The sequence below is a fragment of the Micromesistius poutassou genome (assembly GCF_964030765.1).
Source record: "Micromesistius poutassou genome assembly, chromosome: 5".
In the NCBI taxonomy this organism is placed as follows: Eukaryota; Metazoa; Chordata; class Actinopteri; order Gadiformes; family Gadidae; genus Micromesistius; species Micromesistius poutassou.
In genome coordinates this window covers 22004742-22012719 of record NC_140275.1, presented here as the reverse complement: position 1 = coordinate 22012719, position 7978 = coordinate 22004742, and the positions used below count along the sequence as shown (strand labels likewise).

The following is a 7978-nucleotide window of genomic DNA, read 5'->3' as shown; positions in this document are numbered from 1 at the left end:
AACTTCATATTTGACCTCATTGCATGGAGAGTGAGGGAACAAGTGAACGAGTGAACCAACTTGAGCACCACCAGAGAATGCTCTGGCGTAGAGAAACAAACTATTTAGAGCTCTGTGATTCGTGGGTACACAGAGGGACATCGTGTACGAGGGGGGCTTCTGTGTCCTGAAGCGAGACCGTTAACCTATCACACACCTATCTGTGTAAGTAAACACACACATGTTCACAAACAGGAAGAGTATTGTTTGTTCAGTATAGTTTGTGTGTGTAAAATAAGAACCACAACAGCACATGTTTTATTTATGTTTTTTAATTTAAATATACATATACTTTCCCTCCCTAATGTTAAATACCCCCCCTCCCTCCCTCCCTCCCTCCTCCTATTACATATATCCTCTTTCCCCTGCCCCCCCCCCCCCACCCCCACCCCACACCAACAAACCCCTCCCAGAGGAACGACGTCCGACTGAAAACACACCCTCTACTCTGTGCAGCATATTGCTTATTAAGACATTTGCGAAGAAGACATAAATTAAAAAATACTACATCTTTCTTTTTTTTTTTTCTACTCCTAAATCCAACTGTTATCACCGTACTGTGAGAAAAAAAATGAATGAAGAAAAAAAAAACACAGTGTCCCTCAGTCTGGCTACATTAAACCTCACCTGACCCCCCCCCCCCCCCACCCCCTGCAGTTCATGACATGGTATGACCCTTTCCGACTTGGTGTTGTGTTCTGCGGTCCGTACCACAGTGGAGATTGCTACGTGGTGGGGGGGGGGGGGGGGGGGGGGGGCAGACTAGTTTGTGGTTACAGATCACTGTAGTACACCTGGTGGGAGGAGGAATAAAGTGAGGCTGAGCGCTGGAACAGGTGCTAGAGGGGCTAGAGGGGCTAGAGGGGCTAGAGGGGCTAGAGGGGCCCATCGCCAGCCCTGCGTCTCAGCCAACGTCCTCACCACGCCAAGGGGTGTGTGTGTGTGTGTGTGTGTGTGTGTGTGTGTGTGCGCGCACGCTTGGGTCGCATGCGCACACACACAGTAACACATAACAACAAGGGACAGCCTTTGAGGTGGGAGAGTGGGGGGGGGAGGAGGGGGGAGGGGTGGGGGAGTCACTTGCAGGCAGAGTGAAGGACAGCGTGATTCGGGCACTAGAGGAAAATACAGTTGTCGTTGTTTTTTTAAAGTCACAAGGCATGCATGTTTACACGGGCGTGTCCGCGGGCTCCAGGTCCACTCAGCGTCCTCGGACCGCCCCCCCCCCCCCCCCCCCCCCCCCCCCCCCCCCCAGCCAGACCCCGTGTGTCCCCCGCACCACCACAGCAGAGGCTCCTCCCCCTTCCTTTACTGCCCTGCATGGAGCGCAGAGGCTCCGCCCCCCACCACAGGAAGTACTCTCAGTACTCTCTCTCTATGAGCCGCTAGGAAGATCCAGACGATGGGAGCTCAGGGTCCCGGGTTCGAATCCCTCGGGGGGGCGGGGGGGGATGAAGGAGGCTTCCCGCGGGAGGAATCGTCCGTGTGTGTGTGTGTGTGCGCTGTGATTTGCATGTGGAGGGATGTGTGTGCGTGTGTGCGTGTGTGAGTGTGTGATTGTGGAAAGTGTGTACTGGTCATTTAAAGTGAATCTGTTTCTGCATCTCTCAGGTTGCTCGTTCGGTTGTTCAGTAGACCAGTCCGTCCGTCCGTCCGACCGTCCGTCCGTCCGTCCGACCGTCTGTCCTCGTCTGACCAGAGCAGGGCTGTGTTTGGTGTTGGATGTCGGGTGGGGGGACGGTGGGACGGGGGGGGGGGGCGTTGGGGGGTGAGCGGTCACGCGCGGGGCGAATATTTGGGGTTTCTTGGCACCTCGGTGAAGGACTTGAGCTCATAAGGAATCCCGGTGTCCATCTCGATGGACTTACGGGAGAATAGCAGCCGCATGTCGTTGTGCAAGTAAATCTTCCCAGACTTTGAACTCTGGAATCTAAAGCAGAGGAGGACACAAAGAAAAACATCTCCTTGTGAGATAACACTAGGCGTTAGGCTTTAACGTTAGGCTTTAACATGTTATGAAGGGTTTAAATCAACTGGTCTTAGACCATTCTGCACAAACTAGGCGCCGCCCATTGAAGTGATTTTAGACTGGTCAAAGTGTGTGGTTGTTGTAAAGGATCAGCATTGTTAACGTGACACGTCCAATGCGTGACCTACCTGAGGTGTATCAGGTAGCAGAGGATCCTCTTCCTCTCCGGGACTCTTCCCCCTGCTGGCCCCTCCCCTTGGCCTTCAGGCCCCTCCTCCACAGGCACCAGGAAGTTACGATGGCGGAGGAAGGTCATGTGATTGACAGGCATGTCCTCAAAGTTGTAGGTCACCAGGAACATCTTCACCACAGTTTTGTTGGGATTAAATAAGGTCTGTTTGGACAGACAGACAGACAGACAGACAGATAGACATACAGATAGACATACAGATAGAGAGACAGACAGGCAAACAAACGGAGCATTGGGTTAGTTCAACAGTTCAACATAATTCAGAGATTGATGTAACATTTGTGGGGGAGTGTCTGATATCATGCTATCTTTAAAAGGAGGAAGGTGCTGATCACTGAACGTTAACAGACAGGGCCGCCTCACACACGCCTTGGCAGAGGGCTTTGTGCGGTGGGGCGCCGTTGTAGCAGGGCTGCGTACGCAACGATGGAGTCAACAAGACGCTGAGCTCTCACCTTGCTTTAATGTCTGGATCAAGGATGCTGACCACCACAGAAGTGCCTTATTTTCAATAGCAGGACAGCCTGGAGTGGTTTGTTCCAGTTATGGGACAGATTCCAACAGGACTAGATGATAGTTACTTATTTCATCTATTACATAATTGTTTTTTCATTGACTTAATACACTCAAATAAAAAAGATTCCCCAGTGGTGTTTTGCGCATGTTGTTTTTGCATTGTCAAGGAAACATCTGGTCGATAGTTCTGTTTGAACATTGTTCTTACGTTGGATCATCTGCTGGATTGGTAGCGTACCGATGTGAAACTGTTTAAAAGGCAGAGCTGTTCCATTGTTGAAAAAGAATACACCCCCTTGGGACCTTTACTTTGAAAGGTAAAAGAGGAGGAGCTACGATCAGTACTCCGTGGGCTGGAGAGCCAGACGAGGACTCACCACTTGAATGGTCCCTGATTTGGGTACGCTGTATCCTTTCTTCCCAAGCGGTTCGAGGGAAACCACACCCTGCCGGAGACACACATCACACCTCATCATCCCTCAGTGGGTTCACTGGAGTCCCACACAAGACATATGGGAACGTACAGGAAGTCTGGAGCGGCTCGTGGAGTTTGGATTGTGAAACAAATGCGTGCTCGATCCAAACACAATAGGTCAAAACAAAGTCTTGACTGTAGGGATTGTAGCTTTTAACAAGTTTACACGCCACAGATATGACATTCACGTGAAATCCAGACATGTTACACATTGAACATGAAGTTCAATCATTAAGAGAGCACCAATGGCACGACTGACAATGTAAGACAATGTAGGGCTGGGCAACATGGTTATTACATCAACCATGGGTAATATTAAACAATCAACAATAAATGTCACAATATGCATGAATTAAAAATACCCACAGTCTATCTGACGATCATAACATAGAAGTAAATGGATATATTTCAAGTATGGTATCCGACAAAAACACATTTTCCTTTGTCTCTGACGTTCAAAAACTTTGATCATTTTGTGGGCATATCTGCTCATCATAATTAATTCAGGCTATAAAACTGACGACATGACACCAATCAAAGACGATAAACGATAACATTGTAATATACAATGCTATCCCCCCAGAGGGGGGTGGGACTGACCAGGAAGGGGGAGGGGGCGCTGTGCTCGGAGATGTCGTAGTAGGTGACCTGGACAGGAAGTGTGGCGTGCTGCGGGCAGTACGAGCCGCTGGCGCCGATCTCCGCCGTGAAGCCCTCGATCTGCCCCGACGGGGAGAAGCGCCCCTTCAGAATGGACTCCTGGGGTCAACACAACACACACACACACACACGAGATACAGTCAGAGATACAGTCAGCACTTCAGTCATCCCACACTGTAATGCAGCTGCCACAGCAGAAAGCACAGGACAGTCGTGTGTATTCTATTGTATTGAAATCTGGTGTTTTTTAGAAACCACATGAAGAGGTCCAAGGCAGATTTCCTCCCCTTGTAGACAATAAAGTTAATTCTGTTCTATCTAAAGGAGAGATTAACATTGAAAACATACAGAAAATACGTAAGCAAAATAAGAGTAGCGATGTCGGTCCATTTGTTCTTTAGATATAGACAAAGATAAATATTTGGCCTGTTAAGCCCTTTGAGACTGTAGTGGCGATTAAGGGCTATACAAACACAACTGAATTGAATAGATAATAACCAGGCCCTTGACGGGTTGGAGAGGACCTGCTCAGGGAGGAGCAGGCTGGGGGGTGACCCGAACGTACCTCAAAGTTCCCGAGCAGCGCTCGACTGACGGAGGAGGAGGCCTCGCTGAACGCCCGCCGTCCGCACGCCGTCCGCTGCGGAGCTGCCGCTGCAACGCGCCCAACGAGACTGTTACCAACGACCCACACAACACACACACTGAACACGCCCAACGAGACGTTACCAACGACCCCACACACACACACTGAACACGCCCAACGAGACGTTACCAACGACCCCACACACACACTGAACACGCCCAACGAGACGTTACCAACGACCACACACACACACTGAACACGCCCAACGAGACGTTACCAACGACCCCACACACACACTGAACACGCCCAACGAGACGTTACCAACGACCCCACACACACACACTGAACGCGCCAACGAGACGTTACCAACGACCCCACACACACACTGAACACGCCCAACGAGACGTTACCAACGACCCCACACACACACTGAACACGCCCAACGAGACGTTACCAACGACCCCACACACACACTGAACACGCCCAACGAGACGTTACCAACGACCCCCACACACACACACTGAACACGCCCAACGAGACGTTACCAACGACCCCACACACACACTGAACACGCCCAACGAGACGTTACCAACGACCCCACACACACACTGAACACGCCCAACGAGACGTTACCAACGACCCCCACACACACACTGAACACGCCCAACGAGACGTTACCAACGACCCCACACACACACACTGAACACGCCCAACGAGACGTTACCAACGACCACACACACACACACTGAACACGCCCAACGAGACGTTACCAACGACCCCACACACACACTGAACACGCCCAACGAGACGTTACCAACGACCCCACACACACACTGAAACACGCACCCAAAGCAGCCACCACCAAACAGCCTCCTTATCGTCACACCTGATACAACACCGCCGCCGTCGTTTCCAGAGCTAACGTGTACGGAGCCAGACTCACCTCTTCAGCCGCAGCCCGCTCTTCAGTCGTCGCCCTGATCTCGTGCATTCTGTTGCGTTCTGAAGATAAAAGGAGAACGGACGATGATACTTTTTTTCACAACATTATGCTTTGTTTTACTGCCAAAGTCGAACCGTAACATCACCTTACTACGTCATCAGGTGACAGAGGGTCATCAGGTCATCAGGTGACAGAGGGGGTGGTGCGTGTGCGTGTGTGTGTGTGTGTGTGTGTGTGTGTGTGTGTGTGCGTGTACGTGTGAGTGTGAGTGTAAGTGTGAGTGTGAGTGTGTGTGTGTGTGTTTTTACTTACTAAGCACTGAGTAATGGACGTCGCGTGGTAAACAAGCATTCCCCATGTTTAAGACCAGCAACTCGTTCCCAAACTGTCTAACCCTTTCCCTAGCGGCTATCCCTAAGCTAGCAGCTAGCCCCGCGCTGGCCGCCGCCGCTCTGAGGCTGGTGACCGCCCCTACTCTGGTGGCTAACCCTAAGCTAGCAGCGAGCTCTTCGCTAACAGCTAGCCCCCGCGCGGCCAGCTGCCCCGGTGCTCTGTGGAGAGCGGGGGGGAGCCCTATGTCAGCTGGGGCCGGCCTCGTCCGCCCCACACTCGCTCACTAACACCGGGGACATGTTGAACGGTGTCGACGCCTCCCTGAACTCGCTCTTGGTTTCTTCACAGACGATGTGACCGCGTAGGACTTCCCTCTCTGCTCTCCCTCTCGACGACGCCGCCGTCGCCCTCTCGTCTCTCTCTCTCTCTCTCTCTCTCTCTCTCCCCTTCACGCCCTCGCCCTCACCCGTCTCTCTCCCTGACCCCTGTGGTCCCACTGACCACATCGCCGTGTGACACCTATGGAAAAGTAGCCCCTTTGTTAATATTAGCGCCCCCTAACACCCCCCCCCCCCCCCACCACCACCTCTCTCCAGGCAGTAGTAGAGTGTGTGTGTGTGTGTGTGTGTGTGTGTGTGTGTGTGTGTGTGTGTGTGTGTGTGTGTGTGTGTGTGTGTGTGTGAATGGGAGTGAAACAATAGCCGGGCCTCTGAATGGGATCTCTTCTGGACCTCCTCTGTTTGTTCCAGCATGGTGTGTGAGCCGTTATTAACCATGACTCCGTCACGTTTGGTTGTGTGTGTGCGTGTGTGTGTGTGTGCGTGTATGTGTGCGTGCGTGCGTGTGTGCGCGTGCGTGCGGTGCGTGCATGTGTGTGTGCCTGTGGTGCATGTGCATGTGTGTGTGTGTGTGTGCCTGTGGTGTGCATGTGCATGTGTGTTGTGTGTGTGTGCCTGTGATGTGTGTGTGTGTGTGTGTGTGTGTGTACCTTGGCGGAGGGCAGCAGGTGGTTCCAGTAGGGGGCGGCCTTGGCGTCGGTGCTGCGGCAGGAGGCGGGGCCCAGGCCGGGGGCCAGCAGGGCCAGGCGGCTCCTCTTGGAGGTGGACGGGCCCTCGTCCTCCGAGCACGACTCCCCCGTGTCGCTGGGCGACAGCAGCCGCTTCTTGGCCGGGCAGTGGGCCCCTGAGGCGGTGATGCGGGGCCCGTTGGGGCTGGGGGTCAGGGCCACGCCCGAGGAGGAGGAGGAGGAGGAGGAGGAGGAGGAGGAGGAGGAGGAGGAGGAGGAGGGGGGGGGCCTGGGTGGCGCTGCGCTCCGGCGGCGAGGACTCCAGCCCCGCCCCCCACCCCGTGCCTCCCCGGGCTCCAGGGGCTCCGAGGGGTGCGGGGGGGAGAAGGGCCCGGGGGGGCTGGTGGGGCTGGCCGGGCGGGGGGTCTCGTAGCCGGCCGCGTCCGAGGGCTGGGGGGCCCGAGGAGCAGCCGTTGCCGCAGCTCTCTCCTCCGGGGCCGCCGCCCCCCCCCCCCCGCCCCCCCCGCCGCCGGGGCCCTCGGGCCCTGGGAGCGGCGGGGGGGCCCCTGGGGCCCAGCGGCCCCAGAGGTTCACAGCACATGGGGGGGGGCCTGGGGGAGAGCGGGGCGAACGCGTCGGGGACGGGCCGCTGGTGGTTGTGCTGGGCGGGGCGGCGGGACGGGGTCTGGCTGGGGGACAGCGGCGGGGACCGCGGCGACAGCCCCCCCCCCCTCAGAGTCTCTGGGCTCCATCAGTGTGCAAGAATACGCCGCCGCCGCCACCGCCGCCGCCGCCGCCGCCCCCCCGGGGCCCGGGGCCCCCGTCGCCCCGGGGCCCGGGCCGCACAGCACGGCGCCGTCCTCCAGCTCCTCCCCGCGGGGGGGGGGGGGTCGTGGAGGGTGGGGCCGCTTGGGGGCCAGCTGGGGCTCCTCCAGGCCCCGCTTCAGGGCCGCGCGCGGGGGCCGCCTTCGGGGGGTCCTCGCCGGGGGGGGGCTCGGCCGAGGCGGAGAACCCCCCCCAGGTGGGAGAAGATGGACAGCTGGTAGACCTTCTGGAGCCGCAGCTCCTCCTGGCCCGTAGGCCCGCGGGGCCCCCCGGCCTCACGCCCGGGTCCAGGCCCTGCGCCGGGGCGGCCGACGGGGGCAGGTCCCCCTCCTGGGCGGGCAGCTCCAGGGGGGCCTCCTTGGGGGCGGCCTCCACG

At 56.3% G+C, this 7978-nt stretch overlaps 1 pseudogene across 1 annotated transcript; it reads right to left on the bottom strand.

Moving 5' to 3' along the window:
* Positions 1-449: 449 nt before the first annotated feature.
* Positions 450-7977, bottom strand: LOC311343379 (annotated as a pseudogene). Its single transcript, XR_014684137.1, has 7 exons — positions 6760-7977; positions 5439-5497; positions 4475-4563; positions 3850-4008; positions 3152-3220; positions 2197-2402; positions 450-1969 (listed from the first exon to the last, which is right to left on the bottom strand). The product of XR_014684137.1 is annotated as an uncharacterized misc_RNA (transcript).
* Position 7978: the final 1 nt, after the last annotated feature.